Genomic DNA, 27,341 nt, shown 5'->3' with positions numbered 1-27,341 from the left:
GCAGTGACGGGAAATGTTACCACAAGCTGCAGATGGATCACTTTCATTGGAACAGGAGGACTCATTCAGCCCCTTGACTTTGCTCTGCCATTCATGATGATCATAGATGATGTGTGACCTAACGGACAATTTTCAAAACCCTCTAATTTCATCAATAAACTCCTCTGTAACAGACAAGAAGAGTATTGGATAATTAAACATCTGCAAATGCTGGGAAATCAGAAAAAAATAGAAATCGCTGGAAAAATTCAGCAGTTCTGGCAGCATCTGTGGAGAGTGAACCTTTCAGGACCAGTGACCGGTCAGGTGACCAGCTGTAGCTGACCATTCTGCCTGTTCTGGAACACACTCTGGAACAGGTTTGGGTGTGAGATTGTCAATAATAACGGAGAGAAACAGGAGGACGGGCTCAATCAGAATAAGGAATTCACTTAACCCTTCCAGTGGAACACTCACCGACACAGTCACACTGAGGAGAGGCTGTTCACCTGCCCCACGTATGGGAAGGGATTTACTCGATCTTACAATCTGCTGAGGCACCCGAGATGGCACAGTTGGTTTAGCCCCTTCACCTGCTCCATGTGTGAGAAAGGATTCATTCAAATCTCTCACCTGCAGAGACATTAGTGCATTCCCACCGGGGAGAGGCCATTCACCTGCTCAGTGTGTAGGAAAGCATTCACCATGTCCTCTGACCTGCTTAAACACTAGCAAGCTCACTCTGGGGAAAGGTCATTCACTTGTTCTCAGTGTGGGGGGAGATTCACTCAATTGCAGCACCTGCGGAATCCCCAGTGAGCCCACACAGGGGGAGAGGCCATTCAGATATTCAGTGTGTGAGAGAGGATTCAGTTATTCATCCTGCCCACTGACACCCTAGTGAGCCCACACAGGGGAGAGCTCATTCAGATGTTCACTGTGTGAGAGGGGATTCAGTGATTCATCCTGCCCCACTGAGACCTCAGTGAGCCAACACAGGGGGAGAGCTCATTCAGATGGTCAGTATGGGAGAAGGGATTCAGTGATTCATCCGGCCCCACTGAGACCTCCGTGAGCCTACACAGGGGGAGAGCTCATTCAGATGCTCAGTGTGGGAGAAGGGATTCAGTGATTCATCCTGCCCCACTGAGACCTCAGTGAGCCTACACAGGGGGAGACCTCATTCAGATGCTCAGTGTGGGAGAGGGATTCAGTGATTCATCCTGCCCCCAAGACCCCAGCGTGTTCACACTGGTTAGGAGCTGTTCACCCCTCTGTGTGACAAGGGATTTGCTGCGTCTTCAACATGATTGAGACACCAGTGAGTGCTCACAGGGACGTGGTCATCCCCCTGCTCCGTGTGGACTGCAGGACTCTGATTCTGATGTTACTGTCCATCAGAGTCAGGAGTGGGCCTTGTACATGATGACACTGTTGGAGTATTGATGTTGTTGTTGTTAACACATTAACTGGGTCGGAGGTGACTGAACTTACATTGCCACTTTCTGAACCTTAGGATCTCTCTCTGGGCAGTTAAGTCTCCACAAACAGCAATGTGACAATGCCAGAGATCATCTGTTTTGATTTAAATTGTGATGGTAGCACGGCTGCTTCACAGCATCAGGTACAAGGTTGGAGTCCAGCCTTGGTCAACGGCCTGTGTGGAGTTCCCACATTCTCCCCATGATAGTGTGGGTCCCCTCCAGGTGTTCTGGTTTCCTCCCATAGTCCAAAGATGTGCAGGTTAGGTGGATCAGTCGTGCTAAATTGTCCACAGGATCCAGGAATGTGCAGACTAGGTGGATCAGCCATGGGAAATGCAGTGTTACAGTGATAGAGTGCTCTGGGCATGATGTTCTTCGGATGGTCGGTGGAGTTTGATGGGCCAATGCTCTCCTCCCACACTGTAGGGATTTTATTCAATGATTGAGGATAAAGGCTACAGAGCAGGGTGTCCTTGGAGAAGGAGCATGTGGTGTGCATCAATGCTCTCTATGCCTTTAGATAGAGGTGGGCACCGTAGGGGATATAGTGGTTTATCTCCACCGCTGCACCCTCCGCACAACTCTACTTAGATTTAGTCCCTTCTCACTCTGTAACTTGTAATGGTTTGCTTGGCACGCAATGGGCTTTGTTTGGAGATATTCTATTGGTCACACAAATGGTTTACTGCTGGTGATGATATGTCTAGATTAGAGTGGTGCTGGAAAAGCACAGCAGGTTAGGCAGGATCCGAGGAGCTGGAAAATGAATGTTTTGGCAAAAGCCCTTTTCCAGCAGCCCTCTAATCTAGGCTCTGGTTTCCAGCATCTGCAGTCCTCACTTTTGCACTGCTGTTGATTATATGTTAACCAAAAGCAAAATGGCATAATGATCATTTTGATGGTGGGAAGTTTGCTGTGATAATATTTCTGGGTCGGAGAAATGGGGAAAAAGAACACTTCACAGCTCACAGAACGAGAACTGAAAATCAGTTAAATCAAACCAAAGGTTCAGACAGGGAGGGAATATTTCCCTGGAGTTTGAGTAGCTGGAAAGTGATGGTGTCCGGGAATAGACAGGATTTTGTTTTACAAACGTTGAAAGTTTTAAAACTGTTATATTCAGACAGTTTACGTTATATTCTTTAATTTTATTTGCTGTGCAAAAAACATTTACAACATTTTAAAACCAAAATTTACAAACCTTGTGTTAAAGATAAATGTTAAATAAAATCCATCAAACCATCCCTCACTGAAAACTGCTGTGGAAGTGCAATCTCCTGGAGAATCCCTGCCCACTTCTTCCTATCCGGGCTCCATGGTTATATACATACCTCGGAGATAGCAGCAGGAGGAGACCTTTCAGCCTTTCAATCCTGCTCCACCATTCAATGGGAAACAGCTGACCATCCAGCTCAGGCTCCTGTTCCTGCTGTGTTCTAATCCCTTTTCATGACTTTACCTTGAAGAACTATATCTAAGCCCTCCTTTGGCTTCACTGTCTTTTGTTCCAGTAACGTTGCTGTGTTATTGTGTGGGTGTAGGTGGGAGTAATGTGATGGTGCTGCCTCCTGGAGGATGCACTCAGCATCCCTCATCATCCTGCAATAACATCAACCAGGGTTCAGCAACTAGAGAGAGAAACCATTCCCAGGATATGGGCATCACTGGCTCTGCCAGCATTTATTCCCCATCTCTAGTTACCCTTGGGAAGATGGTAGTGAGCTCCTGTCTTGTACAATTTACAGTCAATTTGGTGCAGAGAGAACGACAATGCTGCGAGGAGAGCGTTGCAGGATTTTGGACAAGTGATTCTCGATCTTTGCTTCTTCAAACGTTGGTTAACTTAATCATGATCTGCACATGATTTTGAGATTGAAGTCTGCAAATCTTCACCATCTAGCAGCCTGTATAAAGGAATATGCACAGGTTAGAAATTCAGAACAGACAATTCTAGTTTCTCTGGAATATTTTCCACCTTTCTTCCCCCAAAGCTGTAACCCTCCAGCCCACTTACTCTCTCCCACCATTCTGACTCTGCTACCCCCTAATGTACACCCGCCACATTCTCATGGAGTAACTGATACACAGCTCCATGCCACCATTTCCCGTCCCTGGTTAGACTCTGCACCCTTTCTGGGTTCACTTCCTTTCCCTTCAGTTGCTGCAAGTCAATAATGCAACAGCACAATGAAACAAAAGGAAACAGAAAGGGAGGTGGCAGATCCTGGACAGAAGAGGAACCTTCAGTCTGCGAGAATGGGTCAGATCCTTCATCGTTCCCAATTAGTTGATTCCCTCCATTACAATGAATTGGGGATGGGGAAAGGCCTACATGGGTGTAGTGACACTTTGACCACCTCCCCCAACAGATCAATAATAATAGCAGATACATTCATCCTCCAGCCAATCATAGTGTTAAAAACTTTCTGCAAAGTATATTTACCCAAAGCACATGCTCGAAAACCCGCCCACATTCTGTACATGTACAGTGCCAGATTTCCCCACACACGTGTGATCCCTGCCTCAGGGATTGTGGGAGTTGTAGTCCAAATGAAGCCACTGGAGCCCTGTCTCTGGAAAGTCAATGAAAATTGTGGACTGGAGGGTGTTGTGTATCTGATCCCCATTCAGACACACAGAACATATGGACTGTCACTGGGTTTGACTGAGACATCTGCTTCCACAACCTGATTTTCTGATGTAAGGAATACAGATTCAGCCAACTGGGGGTGTGGAGAGGTTAATAGGAGGTGAAGATTTTAAGTAGAGGTGTCTCAATGGTTAGCATTGCTGACTCACAGAGTCAGGGACCTGGATTTGATTCAGCCTTCGGTGACTGTGTGGAGTTTACGCGTTCTCCCCGTGCCTGTGTGGGTTTCCTCTGGGTGCTCCAGTTTCATCCCACAGTCCAAAGATGTGCGGGTTAAGCGGATTGCTTATGCGAAATTCCCTGTGTCCATGCCTGTGCAGGTTAAGCCATTAACCAGGGGAAATACAGGGAATGGGTGAGTCTGAATGGGATGCTCTTCATAGGGTTGGTGTGGACTCTGTTTCTATTCTATTCTCATGAAGAAGAAATGTACCTATCTCAATGTGCTATGAATCTGTGGAATTCCCTATTCAAAATGCAGTGGATGCCAGGACAATGAGCAAATTTACTGAAGAGACACAGATGTTGAATTTGCAATGAGTTGACGGGTGAGAGAGAGCAGGTGGGAAAATCCAGCTGAGAGCGAGGTGAGCTCAATCATCATGGTATTAAATGGTGGAGCTGGTTCGAAGGGCTGCATTGCCTCCCCTGTGCCCAGTGCTTATCTTCTTATGGTAATAACTGGTAAGCTGAATCCAAAACTCACCACCTTCACCAAAGGAGATTTTCAGAAAATGCAGGATAGTCAGGTGGATTAGCATTTCCAACTTAGATAGTAAGGAAGCATGTGGGAGATAATGATTTTGCAATTTTAAACTGAGGCGAGTTAAAAATCACACAACAACAGATTATAGTCCAACAGATTTAATTGGATCGTGATGAAGGAGCAACGCTCTGAAAGCTAGTGTGCTTCCAATTAAACCTGAGGGACTATAACCTGGTGTTGTGAGATTTTTAACTTTGTACACCCCAGTCCATCACCGGAATCTCCAAATCATGTAAACTGAGGGGAGACAGTGATTTATGGTTTTAGACTGTTCAGTACATTCACACCGTCCAGAATACTCTGTTTTGAATATCTATCCTGTACTTTATTACAAAGCCAAAGTGTCTGACAATGAAAACCAAAACACCCAGGTAACATCGCCTCACCTCGTAATCTGATAAAAGACTTGTGATAAGTCTGGTTGAATTTATAATACAGTTGGGAAGCAGGAAGATTAAATCCAATCCCAAAATCCTGTACTTGAACAAAGGAGACTACAATAGGATGAGGCAGGAGTTGGCTAATGTAGACCGGAAGCAAAGACTTTAAGGTGGGACAGTTGACAGACAGTGGAGGAATAGCAATGAATTTTTCAAACTGCTCAGCAACAGTATATATCAGTGAAAAGGAAGGACTGTAGGAAATGGAATAATCTGACACGGGTGGCTTCGGAAATAAGGGAGTTTACCAAATTGAAATAGAAAACATACAAATTGGCGAAGACTAAGGAGAAACTAGGAGATTAGAAAAACTTTAAAAATCAACAGAAAGCTTGATGGGATTGGGGAGAAAAGTGATGAGTAGCTATCCCCAGGGCCAGAATAGCAGTTTACACTGCTAGAGGGGAAACTATTGTGTGGAGAACATATGGCCTCTGTAATTGTTGAAGCACTTAACTGTTACCATAGAGATAATCCTGATTGAGTCCAAAATCACAGCACACTAGAAAAAGCTTGTACTTCCAAATAAACATGTTGGACTACAACTTGGTGATGTGTGGTTTTTAACTTTGCCCACCCCGCTCCAACAGCGGCTCTTCCACATCAGAATCCTGACAGACAGCCCCACTGAAACTGAAGTGCCTGTCAGATACCTGACTGAGCCACAGGGGTGTGGGGGAGGGGTATGTGGTTTAACCACAAAGTGCTGAGCTGAACTCGACTTTTTAAACTGCCGTTGCCATGGAGATAATATTGAGAGACAGCGTCCATTCAAAACCACAAACCACAAAGTTATAAGAATGGGAGCCATACATCGGACAGGTGGGGAGTTACCTGATGCTGCCTGGAGGTGTTCTGCATGTACACTATCCATGTAACTGCCATGTTTCGTCAATAAAAGACTCAAAGAAGACCTCTCAGAGTTCTGTGCCGAGTTATCCCTATCCAGCAGGGTTCAGGAATATGAGCACACAGCAGTCAGTCTTCACAGTGGAGGATACGAAGAGCATGGCAGTAATTGATAAGGAGACGGAGGAAGGCGAGGACAAAGGAACAATCATTATCACGAGAGTATTAGAGCTGGGTAAGCTAATGTAGCTAAAGGTAGACAAGTCACTTTGCCCTGATGGAATACATCCCAGGGTACTACCAGAGGTGGTGGGAGGAATAGTAAATATATTTGGAGTCAGAGTCCTACAGCAGAGATAGGTCCTTTGGCCCAAACTGGTCCATGCCAGCCAATATACGTGAACCCATTCCCCTGCACTTGGCCCATCTGCATCTGACCCTTTGCTATCCATGAATTTGTACAAATGTCTTTTACATGTTAATGTATCCACCTCAACAACTTCCACTGTCAGCTCAGTCCATATACATACCACCTTCTATGTAAAACAGTTGCCCCTCAGGTTCCCTTTCATAATTTCTCCTCTAACCCGAAACTGATGCCCTCCACTCCTTGGTTTCCTGGGAAAAAGACTGAGTGCATTCACCTTTCCCAAGCCTCTCATGATATTGTACACTTCCAGAAATAGATCTTCCCTCTATTTCCTCTGCTCTAAACAAAAACAAAACCTCGCTTGTCCAACCTCTCCCTCTAACTCAGACCCCTGAGCCCATTTCTTCTGCACCTTATCCAGTTGAATAACTGAAACCTACACTGCATTCATCACATTTCCAGTGTTTCCCCACGGCGCAGGAACCAACGTGACAACGTCAACGGTTAACATACCATGATCGATAATTAACCCCTTTACAACAATTCCGTTTTCATAGTATTTTCCATGGTGTAGGGATCCTTGTGTCTTTCTGGTTGTATGATTAATTAAAAACTTGTCCTCAGACAAAACACATCTGAAACTTAATTATTCCTGGGAAATGTGCCATGATTTTTCAGACTTTTAAAAACAAATGTAATCTCTCTCGACAGTCAGCACGCTAACATGGACTTGGCTGTGTCTCAGTAATTTTTCTAGACACACTGACATTTGAAATATTCGCCCACGGAGTGAATACACACCTTTCCTTCCACATGAAAAGGCCAATGATATTCAGATCGGCATGGATCAAGTAACTATCAAAACTGAACATGAAGTTCAGTTTGAATTTCTCATCCACAAATCCGCCCTTTCAGTACTCTACAACAGAGAATACAAGTCGTTGAATTCAGCTTCCGAGCTCCTGCCTGCAGACTGAGGACCAAAACAAAGGGGTGGGACGATGTCACTGCTGCCTCACAGGTTCGATTCGAGTCTTGGGTGACTGTGTGTGGAATTTGCATGTTCTCCCCGTGTCTGCGTGGGTTTCCTCCGGGTGCTCCGGTTTCCTCCCACAATCCAAAGATGCGTAGATCAGGTGAATCAGCCATGCTAAATTGCCCATAGTGTTCGGTACATTAGTCAGAGTGAAATGGGTCTGGGTGGGCTACAGTTCCGAGGGTCGGTGTGGACTGGCTGGGCCGAAGGACATGTTTCCACACTGCAGGAAATATAATCAAATCAAATCAATGAATCTGACTCGGAAACTCCTGGGTGTTGGTGAATCCTCCCCCACCTTCCAGGGTTTCCTTCTTGGTCAGACCCACATTGATTTTTTTTCCAATCTGGAACCTCTTATTTATTTCCCCCATACCGACCCTCTGATGAAAACCATCCTGCACACACTGGACAAATCATAACTGGTTGAACTAAAATGAACCAAATTAGAACTTTAATTGCAGGCCCACCTTTGTTCCTTTCCATAACATTCCTGAATCTTCACCCGAGTTCTGATAACTTTCTGCAAAATACTCCCCCCAAAGATACGCCGACTACTTGTCACGATACCAGGGCAGGGACCATTCCCCTGGGTCCTGTTCTCAGAGGGAGGAAGGGAGGGAGCAGCCAATGACAGATTAATCCCACACATCCAAAGCCTCCCTCGCTGGCACTGACCCATACTGCACATACGCCAACAATTGGCCAGCACTGCGCCCGTGCACAGGTCTCCCCTCCTACAGAGCATGCTCCAGATCACACAGGTGCCTGGGTGATTGACAGCAGCTGTGCCCAATAGAGTGGAGGGGGCGGGGCTGCAGGACTGGGACAATGGGATTGTAAACAATGAATGAATGTGGAGGACACTGGGGGATGGATAGGTCAGTGAGGGACAGGAGCAGTGCAGCAGCAGGAGGGGATCCTGGACAAACTGAGCAATGGGAGAGTCTGACAGGAGAGAAACTACAGGATGGTTCTGTTTGGAGGCTCAGGCAGGGACAGCTGGGAGACTGAATGGCCTGGTGGCTTGGCCACGTTTTCTAATCAGCCTCTTCAAAGCTGCTGTTACCAAACTCTGAACCCGATTCTGTTGGTCCAGAGGTAAGGACACTACCACCATTTCTTGGTGGGATAGTGGAAAGAAGGGAAGGTTTTTCTCAATCTCACTCACATGGAAACTCCATGAGCTCCTCCCACTTACTATCTATGGTAGGGATGGAGGAAACAGAGCAGATGGGAGGGAGTTTAGGGATATAGGGACTGCCTTTCAGTTGGAACTCATCTGTGTTGGTGATATTAACAAGACTCAATACACAGTCACCAACACAAAGCTGGTGTACGTGAACTTTATCCAGAATATTAACACCCATAACTGGGTGACGCAGACCCCAATGTACAGAGTTAAGTCCTGGATATTAATAACTGCTTTGTGTGTGAGAAATCACGTCTCATGAACTTGTGTAAATTGTTTTGAAGTAACAACAAAGAGGATTGATGAGTACAAAGCGGTGGAAATGATCTACATGGACTCCAGTAAGGCATTTAACAAGGTTCCCCATGGGAGACTGGTTAGCAAGGTTAGATCTCTTGGAATACAGGAGAACTAGCCATTTTGATACAAAACTTGTTCAAAAGTAGTGGTGGGAGGTTGCTTTTCAGATTGGAGACCTGTGACCAGTGGGGTGTCATAAAGGATAGGTGCTGGATCCACGAAATTTCATAATTTATATAAATGATTTGGATGTGAATATAGGAAGTATTGTTAGTAAGATGACACCAAAATTGGAGGTGTAGTGGACAGGGAAGAGGATTAACTTAGATTACAATGGGATCTTGATCAGATTGTTGAATGTGCTGAGGACTGGCAGATGGAGTTTAATTTAGATAAATGTGAGGTGCTGCATTTAGGAAAAGCAAATATTAGCAGGGTGTATAATTTTAAGGTCCTCGGGAGTGCTGCTGAACAAAGAGACCTTGGAGTGCAGGTTCATAGCTCCTTGAAAGCAGAATCGCAGGTAGATAGGATAGTGAAGAAGGTGTTTAGTATGCTTTCCTTTATTGGTCAGAGCACTGAGTATAGGAGTTGGGAAGTCATATTGCGGCTGTACAGGACATTGGTTAGGTCACGCTCGGAACATTGCGTGCAATTCTGGTCTCCTTCCTATCAAAACAATATTGTGAAACTTGAAAGGGGTCAGCAAAGTATTACAAGCATGTTGCCAGGGTTGGAGGATTTGAGCTACAGGAAGAGGCTGAACACACTGTTTTCCCTGGAGCGTCAGATGCTGATGGGTGACCTTATAGAGGTTTATAAAATCAGTAGGGGCATGGATAGGGTAAATACACAAGGTCTTTTCCCTGTGGTAGGGAAGAGGCATGATGGGGATGGGATACAGAGGGGGGAGTCCGAGAGTGGAGGGTGATGGTTATTTTGTAGATCTACAACACAACCCTGTTCCTGTTTTCTCCCCTCCCCTTCAATCCCTCTGAAGGGCTCAGAACAAGGGCATAGTCGCTGGAATGTAGAGCTTCAGGGTGACCAAGTGCTGAAGGTTGCATTTGGGGCGCTGACCTTTATTGGTCTGTGCACTTATAATAAATAGACCTGGGTTCAATTCCACTGTCCTGGATTCATGTCTGTGGCTACAGACGCGCCTGTCTCTGACCCTGACTACTGGATCCCCTGTCACTATGGGTCTGCCATTCGCCTACCTCCAGTTCTGCGCAGCGGAGCTATCTGTGGTGTCATGAACCTGGCTGTTGCTGATTTCCCCTGAGAGTCCACCCAACCTGATTCCCCCCTTATCGAATCCCAAGCGGTGCACAACATCTATTTGAGAAGGGGAATGATCACTGGGGCGTCCTTAACTTCCTTCCTGAGCCTTTTACTTGATCTGATGGTCACTCATTCCCTTTCTGCCTGTGTAATCCTCACCTGCAGTGTGACTAACTCACTAAAAGTGCTGTCCATAACATTCTCAATATTGCTCCACAGTGAGTCCAGGTCTGAAAAGCAGTTTCCCAGCAGTTGCAGATGGGCACTCTTCCTGCACACATAGCCGTCACGGACACTGGAAGCGTCCCTTATTTCCCACATTGTGCAAGAGGAGCACACCACTGGTCTGAGGTATCCTGTCACAACGTCTCTCTAGTTTGAGCTAGTCACTCCCATTAAGAGAATTGAAATGAGCTGGCAACCTTCCTTCACTTCAAACATTTCCATTATAATATAAAGCCATGATCTTTACTTAAGCTAACTTTTAACAATTTTAAAAACTTTTTAAAAAACCTCAGCCGGTATCGCTTACAACTTGGCTGTTCCCACTGGGAACATGTGAATTTCTGAATGGCCTGAACTAAAACTGAAGCTGTAGGTCACCTTCCCCCTGTCTCCCCTCGCTCTGTTTACAACCAACTCCAAAACACTCTCATTGAGCCAAGCAGCCCTCACAGTGCAGCCCTGTCATTTTCATTGTCTGCTCACACCTACACTGCCCTCAGCCTCCTGTACTGTTCCAATGCATCTCAATGGGAGCTCAGGAACAGCAGCTCACCTTTCAATTCAGCCATTTGTAACCCCAGAGTCAACATGGACTTCAGCAGTTTCTGAATGAACAGACAGTTGTCAGAACCTGGGACATTTCACCTGAAATGGTGCTGGAATTTGAGTCCACAAGGAATTTTAATGAGAAGTTTGTAGGGAATTGAAAATAAGGAGTTTACAGGTTAACATCATGAAATGGGTGATTGGGTCTAAATCTGACCGTTCCTATAGAGAGATGAGGTGTAATTTGGATAAATCTGTGCTCCCTCTCAGGCCAATACCTTCTTCCACAGCTGCAGGGCCCAGAATTGAGCACAAACCCCAAGGGTGATCCAACCACAGTTTGAACATCTTTCTTCTTTTTGCTTGAAAAAAAAGATACTTGCCCTCAGACAGAACAGACAAACCTTTCTCCTTCCACAGTTAAATGTCAATGGTATTCAGATCCTGATGACCCTGCTGATGATAGAAAATTGCTTTGGAGATCCCCGTCTCAATTATTCTCAATTAATATCCTATAAAATGAATTCACAAAACAAAACTCACAGTCAGTGCAGGCTGAACAGTAAAGACAAATATTTCTCTTGGTATGTGTTGGATGTGTAGATGCTCCTCTTCAAAATGCCCGCCCCCACCCAGGTAGAGGACATGTCCATGCCCCAAATAAAGATGGTGGCCATAACCCAGGAACTATCACCGCCTGAGGTCCACAGCCATTTTCCCATTTGCTGTAAACGTGGGACCAAGAGTTTCTAATTTAGGCCCAACTACCTGTTCAGGGTGTAATTAAACCCTCCCAGTCTCAACTGGATCCAACTCCCCTTTCCAGTTTCCTCCTCCTGCACACACCAAGGGTCATTCTAGGTCCAGTGACCCTTTCTCAGAACCGACAACAGCTGGGAAAATTAGAATCCCTACAGTGTGGTAACAGGCCATTCGGCCCAACAAGTCCACACCCACCCTCTGAAGAGTTTCTCAACCAAACTCATCCCCCGACCCTATTATTCTACATTTCCCCTGACTAATGCACCTAACCTATACATCCCCGAACACTACGGAAAATTTAGTTGGGCCAATTCAACGAACCTGCATATCTTTGGTCTGCAGGAGATAGGGGTTAAAGAGTAAATAATAGGTCGGGATGGAGCCCAAAAGAGACAGTAACATTTGGAAAGAAAAAGGAGTGGATAACAATCTGGCTGGGAGGGTGTATAGCTGTTAATGGAGGGGACAGGAACCTGTGTCTGGCAGCATCTCAGTGGAGGTGCTGGAAATGGCAGCTGATGATCTACATTCTGCTGCAAAACAGACCCCAACCTTCCAGTTGCGTGTCACTTTAACATACGAGTCTGTTCCCTGGCCAACATCTCTGTCTCATGCTTACTGCAGTGTTCCAATGAAGCTTGATGCAAGCTGGCAGAACACTCCAGGACATACCAAATCACCCCGTATTTCAAGGACTGCAATTTCCCCTCCCATGTGGTCAACAATACTCTCCAGTGTATCTCCACCACTTGCCACACCTCTGCCATTGAACCACACCTCTCCAACTGAAACAAGGATAGATTCCCCCAGTTCTCACCTTCACCCAGATACAATGCATCATCCTCTGTCATTTCCACCACCTACAATCAGATCCCACCAGAGATATATTTCTCTCTCCATTCCTTTCAGAGTTCCACAGAGACATTCCCTGTGAATTCCAAGTCAGATCCATGCACCCCAACAAACCCAGTCCCAGCCCCTTCACTTGCCAATGCAAGACGTGTAAAATCTGTGCCCACACCTCCTCCCTCACTTCCAAAGGACCCTTCCACATCCAGCTGAAATCTCATCTTCCCCATTGGATACCTTTAACCAGAGAATCAAAGTTTCCTCATCGCCCCTCCCCTGCCCTATCCCAGACACAACCCTCCAACTCGACACCACCCTCTTGAACTGTCCCACCCATCTTCCTTTCCAATTATCCACTCCACCCTCTCTCAATTACCCTCCACCTACATCTACCTTCCTAGCCTTCCTAGCTCCCTTCCCACCAACCCCACACATCCCTCTTATTTATTTCTCAGGTCTCTTACTACTCCCCCCCACTCCAATCCCGACATTCCTGATGAAAAGAATATGTCCAAAACGTCGATTCTCTTGCTCTTGAGATGCTGTCAGACCTGCTGAGCTTTACCTTTTGGTTGTTGTGTGAGATTTACAGCATCTGCAGTTCTTTTGGTTCTAATTTACCAGGAATTTCTAATTCAGGTCTAGCATCCTAAAAACGGGCATTTATAAACCCTCCCAGTCCACAATAGCTCCATTTCTTCCCCAGACTTTACAGTCTCTCCCACTCCCTTCACACTCACTAGGTCCCCCCTCACCATGTCACTGCGCCTGCACAGCTTATGGCCACGTGTTGGCCTGCTGGACCCATCCCAATTCACTCCCATTGACTGGAGGATCACGCCAATTCTCCTATTGGTCTGAAGCTGCTGTCAAGCACCCGGGCCCCATTGTGACATGAGAGGGCTCCTCCCAAGAGCATCGGATGCTGGGGTGGTGACCTCATAGAGCTTTATAAAATCATGAGGTGTATGGATGGGAAAAATAGACAACGTTTTTTCCCTGGGGTGGGGGAGTCTAGAATGAGAGGGTGTAGGTTTAAGGTGAGGGGGAAAGATTTAAACGGGACCCTAGGGATAACTTTTTTCACACCGAGATTGGTGCATGTATGGAATCTCCTGTTCAGGGAAGTGGTGGAGGCTTGTACAATTACACCATTTGGCATCTGGATGGGTATGTGAATAGGAAGGGTGTAGAGAGATATGTGCCAAATGTTGGCAAATGGGATTAGATGAGGTTGGGATATCTGGTCGGCATGGACCAGTTCGACCAAAGGGTCTAATTCCATGCTGTAGGTGTCTACGGCTCTGCCCTGTGATGAGCTTCTTCATTCACAGTGAATGGGGCAGTAACACCGAGCACAGAGGTTTGGGGCTATTCAGCCCATTGGGGCTGTACTCTCCCCCTCTGGAGATGGTGCCAGTCTATCCCAACTCACCTCCCATTTGTCTGTAGTCCTCCAAATCCTTCCTTAAAAAAGTTAAATTCCAAATTTGTTTTGACAATAACTACTGATTCTTCATTGAGCTGTTGGTCAAACTGTTCCAGATGCTCAGAACGTAGCGAGTAAAATAATTTTCACATTTTTAACCTGCATTATTTGCCAGTTACCTGAAGGTAGTTACTAAAAATTGTGATGTTAATAATTTCTCCCTGTCTCTCTGTAAATTAAATATCCTGGAAACAAATCTGCTTCTGGTCGAAGTCACTGACTAACCTTCTCAAATCCAAGGAGAATTATCTGATCTTCTGCTAACTCTCCATAAAAGAGAAACCCATCTTAATTTGAGTCGAGCCATAAAGATGTACAGCAGAGAAAAAGACCCTTCGATCCAACTTGTCCATGCCGACCAGATATCCTAAATTAACCTCATCCCATATGTCAGCTCTTGGCCTATATCCTTCTAAACTTTTGCTAATCACATACAACATCTCAAAGGCATAATTGGGTAATTGTACCAGCCTCCACACTTCCTCTGGCAGCTCATTCCATAAACGTACCATGTTCAGTTAAAAACATTGCTCCTTAGGTACCTTTTACATCTTTTCCCTCACACCTGAAGCCTGTTCCCCCAAGCTTTGGACATACATATCCTGGGAAAAAGACCCCGGGATTTCACCCTATCCATGCCCCTCACAATTGTATCCGATGCTCCAGGGAAAACAGCCCCAGCCTATTCAGCCTCTACCTATATAGCTCAAACCCTCAACCCTGGCAACGTCTTTGCGGATCTTTTCCGAACCCTTCCAAGTTTCACAATATCATTCCGATAGCAGAGAGACCAGGACTGAAAGCAGAATTCCAGAAGTGGCTGAATCAATGTGCTGTGCAGCTGCAAAATGACGTCCCAATTCCACTACTCAATGCACTGATCAGTAAAGGCGTATGATTTCACTTTCAAGGAACTATGAACCTGCACTCCAAGGTCTCTTTGTTCAGCAACACTCCCCAGGACCTTCCCATTAAGTGTATAATTCCTGACCTCATTTGCTTTTCCAAAATAAAGCACCTCATATTTATCTGAAATAAACTCGATCTGACAATCCTCAGCCCATTTGATTGAAGTCCCATTGTACTCTGAGGTGACCTTCTTTGCTGTCCAGTGCACCTCCAATTTTGATGTTTCCTGTAAACCCACTAACTATACCTCATATATTCACACAGAAATCATTGATATAAATGATGACAAGCAGTGGACCCAGCACCGATCCTTACACCATATTGCTCATCACAGGCCTCCAGTCCGAAAAGCACTACTCTCTGTCTCCAACCTTCCAGCCAATTTGTATCCAAATAGCTGGTTCTCTCTGCATCCCATGGTGTCTAACTTGCTAACCAGTCTGTTATGTGGAACCTTTTTGAATGTCTTTCTGAAGTCCAAGTTAGTGATGTATGTACAAAGCCATGCTGACTATCCCTAATCACTTCTTGCCTTTCCAATTACATATAAACCTGTCCTTTAGAATTCCTTCCAACACCTTGTCTGCCACTAACGTCAGGCTTACCAGTGGATTGGTCCCTGGCCTTTCCTCATCACCTTTCTCAAATAATGGCGCCTGTCTTGCAGCACCTCACCTGTGGCTATCGGTGATAGAAATATCTCAGCGAGGGGCCCAGCAATCACTTCCCTAACTTCCCTCAAAGATTTGGGATACACCTGATCAGGTCCCACAGATTTACTCAGCTTTATGTATAAGACATCCAGTACAACCTCCTCTCTAATATGGATAGTTGTCAAGTTATCACTATTTATTTCTCCAAAGTCTCGCGCTTCCATATCCTCTTTCAGTAAAAGCTGACATGAAATACTTGGATAGTATTTCTCCCACCTTCTCTGGTTCCACAGACAGCCTTGTTGATCTTTGAGGGTCATTATTCTCTGCCTGGTTACTCTTTTGTCCTTCATGTTTAGTAGAATCTCTTTGGATTGTCCTTAAACCTCTTTCCCCCCAAAGCTCTCTCATGTATCCTTTTTGCCCTCCTGTTCTCCCTCAAGTGTACTCCTACTGCCCCTGTAGTCCGAGGGATTGACTCAAACCTAACTGGCTGTACCTGCGATATCCCTCCATCTTTTTGACCAGACCCTCAATTTCTCGAGACACACAACATTCTCGACACCTACCAGACTTGGCCTTAACAGGAACATACTGTCTATGTACTCTTGTTGTCTCATTTTCACAGGACTATGGAGGCAACGGCAAATGAGGACATGGAAATAGTCATTCTCAGGAAAGAGGTAGTGTTGGGAAAGATAACATCCCAAAAGTACATGGGTCTCCTGGCCATGATGGAATGCATCCCAGGGGACTAAAAGAGATGGTGGAGGGTCTATTGACCTTCCTTGCTAGAGGGATGGTTATGCTGCAGTTGTACAGGGTGCTGGTGAGGTCACACCTGGAGTACTGTGTACAGGTTTGATCTCCTTACTTCAGCAAGGATGTACTGACACTGGAGGGGGTGCGGGGGGGGTCACTAGGTTGAGTTGGGAGTTGAGAGTGTTGGTGCATGTGGAGAGACTGAATAGACTGGGACTATAATTGTTGGAATTTAGAAGAATGGAGGTTGTATTGGAAAAAATAAAATTAAGAAGAGAATAGAGAAGATAGAAGCAAGGAGGTCATTTCCATTGGGGGGCGGGTCAACCTAGCATCAAAATAAGGGGGTATCTTATTTAGGACAGAGTTGAGGAGGAACTTCTTCAGCTAAAGGTTTATGAATCTGTGGAATTCCTTGCTGAGTGCAGCAGTTGACGTTATCAACTTGAATGTCTTTAAGGCTAAATGTAGATTTGCAAACAGGAAAGGAATTAAGGGTTATGGTGAGAGATCAGGAAAGTGGAGCTGAGGCCATGAAAAGATCAGCCATGATCTTATTGAATGGCAGAGCAGGCTTGAGGGGCCAGATGGCTTACTCCTGCTCTTATTCCTTCTGTTCTTATGTTCCCACTTTCCAGCCGTCCTTTTACCTGGGGGTTGCAAAGAAATATTGAAAGTTCTCACCTTGTACCGTCAAAATTCATATTTGTCCAATTTTGAACACCAACTTTTAGATTTGGTCTATTATTTTCTGTAACTATTTTAAAACTAGTAGAATTATCGTCAGAGAATCTCAAGTGTGGAATCAGGCCATTCGGTCTATCACATCCACACTGACCCTCAGAGCCTCCTCTCTTACCCCTGTAACGCTGCATTTCCCATGGCCAATCCACCTAGTCTGCACATCCCTGAAAACTATGGGCAATTTCACATGGCCAATCCACCCAAACTGCACATCCCTGAACACTGAAGGCAATTTCACATGGCCAATCCACCCAACCTGCACAACTCTGAACATTATGGGCAATTCATCCTGGACTATCCACCCAACCTGCACATCTTTGGACTATGGGAGGAAACCAGAGCACCCGGATGAAACCTACACAGACAACCTCAATAAGGTGATCATCCTGTTCTTATTTGCCAAATCCACCCAAGTAAGTTCACCGGGCGAACTTCCATGAATATCCTCCCTAAGCACAACAATAATATGATCCCTCATCAAAAACACCATTCCACATTTTCTCTTATCCCCCTTTCTATCCTTCCTCTTACATCTATTCCCTGGAACATTAAGCTACCTGTCCTGTCCAACCTAAGCCACGTTTCTGTAATACCCACTATATCCCAGTCCCATGTTCAAAACTATATCTTAAGCTCATCTGCTTTCCCTGTCAAACCTCTTGCATTGAAATAAATGCAGTGCAGTGCTATCAAAAGGACAGACTGATGGGCAGAGGGGGCGGGATGGCCCTGTTGGTGAGGGATGACGTTCAGTCCCTTGCAATGGGGGAGACACAGAATCAGGAGATGTAGAGTCAGATTGGAGGGTGGCTAATGTTGTGCCAATTTTCAAGTAAGGTGGGAGAGAGAAAACATGGAATTATAGACCGGTTAGCCTGATGTCAGTGGTGAGGAAGACGCTGGAGTCAATTATAAAAGATGAAATTATGGCTCATTTGGATAGCAGTAATAGGATTCGTCAGAGTCAGCATGGATTTACAAAGGGGAATATACTGACTTGGATTGAAAATTGGCTGGCTGACAGGAAGCAAAGAGTAGTGATAAACGCTTCCTTTCAGAATGGCAGGCAGTGACTAGTGGGTACCACAAGGTTCGGTGCTGGGACCGCAGCTGTTTACAATATACATTAATAATATAGATGAACGTATTAAAAGTAATATTCGCAAATTTGCTGATGACACAAAGGTGGGTGGCAGGGTGAAATGTGAGGAGGATGTTATGAGAATACAGGTTAACTTGGTGAGTGGACGGATGCATAGCAGATGCAGTTTAATGTGGATAAATTTTTGGTTATCCACTTTGGAAGCAAGAACAGGAAGGCAGATTACTATCTAAAAGGAGTCAAGTTTGGTAAAGGGGAAGTACAACAAGATATAGTTATTTTTATACATCAGTTAATTAAAGCAAGCATGCAGGTACAGCAGGTAGTGAAGAAAGCTCACTGCATGCTGGCCTCATAACAAGATGAATTGAGTATAGGAGCAAAGAGGTCCTTCTGCAGCTGTACAGGGCCCTGGTAAGACCGCACCTGGAGTATTGTGTGCAGTTTTGGTCTCAACATTTGAGGAAGAGCATTGTGGCTATTGAGGGAGTGTTGGGTAGGTTCATGAGGTCAATTCCCGGAATGGCGGAATGATCATATGTTGAAAGATTGGAGGGACTGAGCTTGTATACACTTGAGTTTAGAAGAATGAGAGCGGATCTGATGGAGACCTACAAGATTATTAAAGGGTTGGACACTCTGGAGACAGGAAGCATGTTTCCACGGATGGGTGAGTCCAGAACCAGAGGACACAGTTTAAAAATAAGGGAGAGGCCATTTAGAACAGAGTTGAGGAGAAACGTCTTCACCCAGAGAGTAGTGGACACATGGAGTGCACTAAAACAGAAGGCAGTGGAGGCAAAGTATCTGGATACTTTCAAGAAAGAGATGGATAGAGCTGTTAAAGATTATGGAATCAAGTGTTACGGAGATAAGACAGGATCAGGATACTGATTGTGGACGATCAGCCATGATCATAATGAATGGTGGTGCTGACTCAAAGGGCAGAATGGCCTATTCCTGCACCTATTGTCTATTGTACCTTGTCAGTCCTACCTCTTTCTGTGCCTTTCCCTTGCCTGTCTAACTTCTCAACTGTACCAGCCTCAGACTTACGTCGTTTCTCACTAGCTCTTGGTTTACCCCCTCGCCCTCACTGGTTTAATGCCCCCCGAATAGCACTAGCAAATCTCCCTGCTTGGATATTAGACATCTTCTCATTCAGGTGTAATCCATCCTTCTTAAGCATGTCAATTCTACACCAGCAGAGATTCCAATGATCCAAAAATGTGAATCTTCTCCCCTGTATCAGATCCTTTGCCACGCATTCATCTGCTCTACCCTGCTATTGCTACTCTCGCTCGCATGTGGCACCGGGAGTAATCCAGATATTACTACCCACAAGGATCTGCTTATTATCCTCCAGGCTAATTTGCTATATTCTCTCATCAGGACTTTAGCCTTTTCCCTTATGCCATTGGTACCAGTGTACAGTGACCTCCCACTGATCATTCTCCCCTTTCAGAATATCCTGCACCCTCAGAACCATCCTTCCCCCAGGCAGTAGGGAGGTACCACCCCATTCTGACGTCTCACTGTTCACAACAGAAACTGCTGTCTGTGCTGCAGACTAGAGAGCCCCCTATCACCATAGATCACGTGGAACCTGATATACCTGACATTACACTAGTAACTTGGCTGTCAGTGCGATATTCCCCTGAGAGTCTGTGACCCCCGACGCTTTCCAAAACAGTATAATTGTTTGAGATGGAAGTAACCACAGGGGACACCTGCACTACTTGCCCTCCACTCCTCCATTTCCGAGAGGAAACCCATCTACCTGATTGGATTGGCAGTTTTCCTACCTTTCTAAAACTGCCACCTATCACAACCCCCGGCCCCTCTAAATTCTTCATTACCTTTAACCATCGCTCCATCTGGTCCATGAAATTCTACAGGATTTGCATCCTCACTTCCTGCAGACAATCAGGATCATTGAAACTTTTCTTAATCTCCTACGTCCAACAGGAAGAGCACATCACTGTATGAATGGCAATCTCTGCACCTTAACAGTCCACAGACCCAGAAAAAGGCACATAGTCTTATAGCTTTACAAAACACTACTCTAGAATAAATTAGTACCAATATTTTACATTAAAAAACTGAATCAAAGTATCATAGGATGTGTACTTAAAGAAATAAGCCACCGTCCTACTGAATGTTGTAGCTTTACTAAAATAAAACAGACTAAGATTTATCTTTGAAGAGACTGAAACCCACTGAGTTCAGTCACAGATGAACAGCACTAAACAGAACCTTCGGTTAAATTTGTCCATGCCGACCAGATATCCGAACCTAATCTTATCCCTCTTGCCAGCACCTGGGCCATATCCCTCTAAATCTTTCCTATTCATGTCAAGTATCCAAATGCCTTTAAAATGCTGTAATTGTCAGCCTCCACCACTTCTGGCAGCTTATTCCATACATGTACCAGTCTCCTCGTGCAAAAGTTGCTCCTTTGTTCCCTTTGTATTGGAATAAATGCAAAATATAACATCTTGAAAAAACAAACGAGGGCAGACTTACACTAATTAAAAACAGGGCCTCGAGTCGTGATATGGAATGAAGAGGCCGTGGGGTTTGGGTCTTTCAAGTCTGTGTCACATGTCAACAGGGTGGTTAAGAAGGTGCTTAGCACACTTGCCTTCATTGCTCAGACCTTTGAGTACAAGAGTTGGGACGTTATTTTGGATGTTGGGGAGGCCTTTTCTGGAATTCTGTGTCCAGTTCTGGTCATGCTGATATCGGGAGGACATTATGTCTTTGGAGCAGATTCAGAAGAGATTTACCAGGATGTTGATGGGAGTGGATAGTTTGAATTATAAGCAGAGGCTGGATAGGCTGCGACTTCTTTCAGTGGCGCGCAGGAGGCTGAGGAGTGACCTTATTAGACGTTTCTCAAAACATGGAGGGTTGGTATCAGTAACGTGAACAGCTGGTGTCCTTTCCAGGAAGGGACACGATTCAAGACTGGGTACATACCTTTTAAGGTGACAGCAGAACGGCTTTAAAAAGGCGTTTGGGAATTTTCTTTTATTTTTGTTCAGACAATGGTTTCTGTGTGGAATGAACTATCAGAGGAAGTGGTAGTTGTGAATCAGATTACACTTTTAGGGTGGCACGGTGGCTCAGTGATTAGTACTGTTGCCAGGACCCCAGGTTCGACTCCAGCTTTGGACAAAGTCTGTGGGACTTGCACATTCTCCCAGTGTCTCCATGGGTTTCTTCCGGGGCTCCAGTTTCCTCCCTAATGAGAGAGCAGCCCTATGGTCTGGTAGGACAATGCTGCCTTTACCTTTTACACAGTGATGCCACTGTGTCTCTGGGATGGGGAGAGGGAATGCTGAAGGTAGTGGGTGGGACACCACTCAGACACAGTGCTTTGTCCTGGAGGATGGTCACTTTCTTTAATAGTGTTGGGGGCTGCACTGATGCAGGCAAGTGGAGAATGTTCCAACACAATCCTGATGTGTGCCGAATAGAGAACAAACAGACATTGGGGAATCAGGGTTTGGGGAAACTGAGGTGTTCTCCTTGTAGCAAAGGCAATTGCGGGAAGCTGTGACAGAGGGGTTTAGAAAAGTTACACGTTATAATAATAAACCTTACACCCATCAGCTCATTATACAAGGATTACAGGACACACATTAAAGGTTTGGGAAGATTCAAAGGAGAACGTTTATGCAGCAAATGGGATTCAGATGGAATACAATACTCACATACAATGTAAATATCCAGGTCCTGATGAATTGACGAATTCAATCAGAGTTAGGTGTTACAATGACTGAGATTACCATCTGAATGTCCACCTGTAGTATCCTGTAATACAAATTTATAAAACCCATCACTGTCAGTTCAGGTTAGAAACTTCGCACCATCCCCTCCTCCTGGCCCAGGATGACTGGACACATTACCCCTTGTGGAGGTCAGCAGTCAGTTCAGGTGGAAATTTATGTGGGTTTCTAGGAGTTTCCACCTTGGGACTTCATGTGATTGAACAGGGCAGATCTTTGACACATGGGACAGAATATTCCAAGAGTCAGTGAGATATGGAGAGCAGGATTTGCTTCCTTTTCTTTCCTTCCATGCTGCTGCTGTGCTTCATAAAAAAGACATGGGGGGTGAAAGGCTCATGCAGCTCGATGGGCAAGTTGCCTCCATTCTGACCAATGGGCAGCAAGCTCCTCCCATACAGTATCTCTAAAAACAGAGCAACTCTGCATGCTTCACACTGCCCAGTGCTCCCAGTAAATGTTTAGAAGAATGGGTGGGGAACTCCTGGAAAAGGCATAACTGTAAAGTTCTAAGAGGATTGTGAAGAGAGAGAGATGCACAGGAGAAAGGGGCAACAAGTTGTCAGATGGAGTATAATTTGGGAAAAAGTGAACTCGGTCATTTTGGAGGGGATAATAAGAGAACGGAGTGCTATTCACATAGTGGAAACTGTAGAAAGCTGCACCACAAAGGGATCGGGGGTTATTTGTGCAGGAAACACGAAAGCTAACAGATTCTGGGTCAGTCACGAAATCAAGGGTTCATTTCAGATTCATCAAGTTTAAGGTAACACTGACATGGGTAAGGGGTTTCAGTAGCAATGGAGCTAGGGTGAGGTGGAGACAAGCAACATTTTAGAGATTGGAATTCCTGGTGTTTGTGATTGCATAGATGTCTGATCAGAAGGTCACCTTGGGGTTACAGATATGACAGCAATGTTGTGAAGAGTCTAGTTCTATCTCAGACTGCACCCAGAGAGAGGGAGGGGCTCAGAAGTAAGAGAAAGGAATTTGTAATAGCAACTGAAGGTAATGGGTTTAACCGTAACAATGTTTCTTTGGAGGAAATTGCAGTTAATCGGGTAGTGGGAATGTGATAAGCAGTTTGGTAACTGAGCAACAGTGGAGCAATGGAGAGGGATGGTGGGGAAGGAGAGCTGGACATTGTCAGTGTACATGTGAAACCTCACACTGTGTTTTTGGACAATGTCACTTCCTGGCAGTGTGTAGGTGAGAAACAGGAGGGACCAAGGATAGATCCTTGAGAGACACCAAATACAAGGAATTCAGAAATGAAAGGGAGAGTGGAGATGGAGCAGGATTTACAAATGATGGTGAGGTCAAATATTAGTTTTTTTGGCAGAATGGATGAGAAGGACATAACCAGAAAAGATAGACAGACAGAACAAGGAACAATACCTGTGAATTGGGGAGGGGGAGTGATGAGGAGGAAACAGAGTTGGAATATCTGTAGTTTAGCGAGACTAGTAAAAGATCAAGGTGAGCTCTGATAAGGCTTGACAAGAGACTGTAGAAAGATGTAAGTTTGGGACAAAAATCAGAAACACCATGTGAGGCAGCTTGTCTCGGTGGCCTAGTGGGAGGGAGAGAAGCAGCAGAGGCAGCTGATCAGATTGTCTCAGTCTTAGTGACAGAGAAACTCAATGTGCACCTTGCTCTTGTTGTTGGAGGGAAGGATGAAGGAGACAGGATGATGGACAGTGTTTTACAAAGAAGCAAAACCAGGGTTAGTGATATTTAAAATGAATGAACAAACCTAATGTATTTAACTTTTATCCAGAATATTAAAATGTACAACTGAAGTCCTTGTTCGAATCCCAGCTCGGCAGATGGTAGAATCTGAATTCAAGAAAAAATAATGAATTAGGAATCTCCTGATCTCCATGGAACCATTGTCAAAGGCGAAAAAAATCCTGCCAACCTGACAGTTGGCCAACAAGCTACCCACTGTATTAATCACTGCAAAGTCTCAACAAAGGAATGAAACTGGATAGACCACTCGGCATCTAACAAGGCATTAGGAAATACAACCACAGAATCAGCCCTCTCGACTCTGCAACATCCTGCTCACTAACATCTGTGTTTTTTTGTGCCGAGCTGTCTCACAGACTAGGCAAGGAACAGCCTGACAAAGTCATACTCACAGAGTAACCCCTTACAGATAATGGCCAGACACCACAATAACCATCCCTAGATAGAGTGTGATGATGGAGAAGTACAACAGGTCAGGCAGCATCTGAGGAGCAGGAGAATCGATGTTTTGAGCCTAAGCCCTTCATCAGCCTGACCTGCTGTGCTTTTCCAGCACCACACTCTCGACTCTGATCTCCAGCATCTGCAGTCTTCACTTTCTCCTGAAATCTCTGGATATGTCCTGTCCCACCAGCAGGACAGACCAGGCAGAGGTGATGGCACAGTAGTGTACACACAGGAACCATTTGCCTTGGGAGTACTTAGCATTGACTTTGGACACCAGGAAGTCACATGGCTCCTGCTAATTACCACGTACCGTGCTCCCGCAGCTGATGAATCAGTGCTCCTCCACGTTGAACAACACTTGGAGGAAGCACTGAGGCAATAAGATGGTGACAAGCCTACTCTGGGTACAGGATTTGAATGTCCTCTACCAAGCGTAGCTCAGCAGCAGGATTACTGACTGAGCTGGTCGGGTCCTCAAGGACATAGCTGCTCAACTGGGTTTGCAGCAGGCGGTAACGGAACCAGCAAGAGGGAAAAAACATACTACATCTTATCAGTATGAATCAACCAGCAGCAAATACATCTGTCCATGACAGTATCGATAAGACCGACCATCCCACAGTCTTTTTGGAGACAAAGCCTTACCTTAAACTTGAGAAAAACCTCCATTGTGCCGAGTGGTACTATCACCGTGCTAAATAGGACAGATGTAGGAACTCAAACTGGATCTCGCTGAGGCACTGTGGGATAACAACAGCAGCAGAACTGTACTCCAGCACAATCTGTAATCTCATGGGTTTGTAAATCCTGCACTCACCCATCACAATGGACAGGAAAGGACAGCATGCCATGAGCAGCACCAGACAGACATAAAAATGAAGTGTCAACCTGGTGAAGCTACCAAGCAGGACTATCTGCACATCAAACAGCATCAGCAGCAAGCAACTGAGCTAAGTGATCCCACAATCAATGGATCAGATCAGAGCTCTGCAGTTCTGCCACACCCAGTTGTGAATGGTAATGGACAATTAAACAACTCTTTGCAGGAAGCACCACAGATATCCCCACCCTTACTGATGGAGGGGTTTCACACATCCATGCAAAAGACAAGATGACAGCATTTGCAGTAATTTTCAGCCAAATGCAAAGTGGGATGATCCACGTCAGCCTTCCCCAGTGGTTCCTAACTTCACAGATGTGAGCTTTCTGCCAGTTCAATTTAGTTCGAACAATATCGAGAAATGGTTAAGTAGTGTAAAGGCTATGGGTCCTGCGAACAGTCTGGCAATAATACTGATAGATTGTGCTCCAGAACTTGCCACCCACCAAGTCACGTACCGCTCCAGCACTGGCATCGACCGACAATGTGGAACATTCAACACAAAAACACAGGGCAAATCCAACTCAAGCAACTTCCCTCTGTCAGTCCACACTCAATCAGCAGTAAAGTGATGGAAGATGTCATCAACAGGGCTATCAAACAGCAGCTGCTCAGCAACAGCCAGCTGAGCGACACTCATTTTAGGCTGCACCAGGGCCACTCAGCTCCCGATTGTGTTACTGCCCTGATTCACAACCTGACAACCAGCTGAATCCCGGAGGTGAGGTGAGGGGAACAGCCCAGTCCCACTCCAACACCACTATATCAAGGTGATTCCACCCTCATCTCAGCTCATATACTGAAACTCTCATCCATCGTGTGTCATCTCAAAACTTAATTATCCAAACACACTCCTGGCCAGCCTCCCAAATTCAACCTCCCTGTAATCTCAAGAAAAAATGAAAGCTCTATCGCCCACGTGCTCACTTCTCCCCAAACATGTTGATCTGTCAAAAGGCTCCTATTCATAAGCAACAACAATTTAAAATTCTCATTCTTGATTTGATTCCTGGCTGTTATCATCCCTAGCTCCCTGCACCACACATCCTTTATCGAGGTCTCAACCCATTTTCTTCGAGACTCCCAACGATTGGTTAATTCATTACTTCAACTGTGTAGCTGATTCTACAGTTACTAAAGCAACATGGTCTGGAACTTACAGACAAAACCTCACAGGTCTGCTTTTCACCTTTAAGAAATCCCTCAAAGCCTGCTTTTTGGCAATGCTTTTGGTCACCTGTCCTAAAATCTCCATCCATGGCCTTATTTCTAAAGTTCTCAATTACATTTTTGTGAAATTATAAGCATGATCATAAAACTACAAACTGTTCTTGATTTGGACATTATCTTCAAATAATCACTGTTGCTGTAATGAATAATCTGTAATGTCTCTTACCCAACCACATTGTGGGAGCACCTTCACCACACAAACTGCAGCTGTACAAGAAAGTCAAACATCACCCTCTCCACAAGCAACAGGGCTTTGGCATTAATCACTGGTATCTGTGGAAGGAGAAACAAAGTTAATGTTTCAGGGAATGCAAAATGGATTACAGGTAATGAAAATGGGTCAGAATTTGATTATCAGAAATGGATGGAAAATACACTTGCTTATTGGAAAAAAGAATTCTTGACTGTCAAAAATACTCAAGAAAAAATAATCTGGGCAAACAATTCTTCCGTTGCCTCCATGTCCAAGATTACTTTCACAATCAGGACTCCTGCCCACATTCCAAGGACCCCTTCACCCACCTCCAACACACTGCATCCACCTGGACACCCCGTGCTGGCCTATTACCTGCCCTCGACCTTTCATTTCCAACTGCCGCCGGGACATTAGCTGCCTTAACCTGTCTACCCCCCTCCCCCACTCCAACCTCTCACCCTCACAACGTGCAGCCCTCCAATCCCTCTGCTCCAAACCCAACTTCACCATTTTGCCAGCAGATAAAGGGGGCGCAGTGTTAGTCTGGCGCACTGACCTTGACACTGCTGAAGCCAAATGCCAACTCGAGGACACCTCTTCTTACTGCCCCCTCGACCATTACCCCACCCCCATCACCAAACCTTCATCTCC

General features: G+C 45.3%; 1 long non-coding RNA gene across 1 annotated transcript; it reads right to left on the bottom strand.

Annotated features, from left to right (window-relative positions):
• Positions 1-22,113: 22,113 nt before the first annotated feature.
• On the bottom strand, positions 22,114-26,762 carry LOC140468476 (uncharacterized). Its single transcript, XR_011955662.1, has 3 exons — positions 26,661-26,762; positions 23,942-24,024; positions 22,114-22,210 (listed from the first exon to the last, which is right to left on the bottom strand). It is a non-coding gene; the product is annotated as an uncharacterized lncRNA (long non-coding RNA).
• Positions 26,763-27,341: the final 579 nt, after the last annotated feature.

The sequence above is a fragment of the Chiloscyllium punctatum genome, chromosome 47 (assembly GCF_047496795.1).
Source record: "Chiloscyllium punctatum isolate Juve2018m chromosome 47, sChiPun1.3, whole genome shotgun sequence".
NCBI classification, from domain to species: domain Eukaryota; kingdom Metazoa; phylum Chordata; class Chondrichthyes; order Orectolobiformes; family Hemiscylliidae; genus Chiloscyllium; species Chiloscyllium punctatum.
This window is presented reverse-complemented; position numbering and strand designations above follow the sequence as displayed.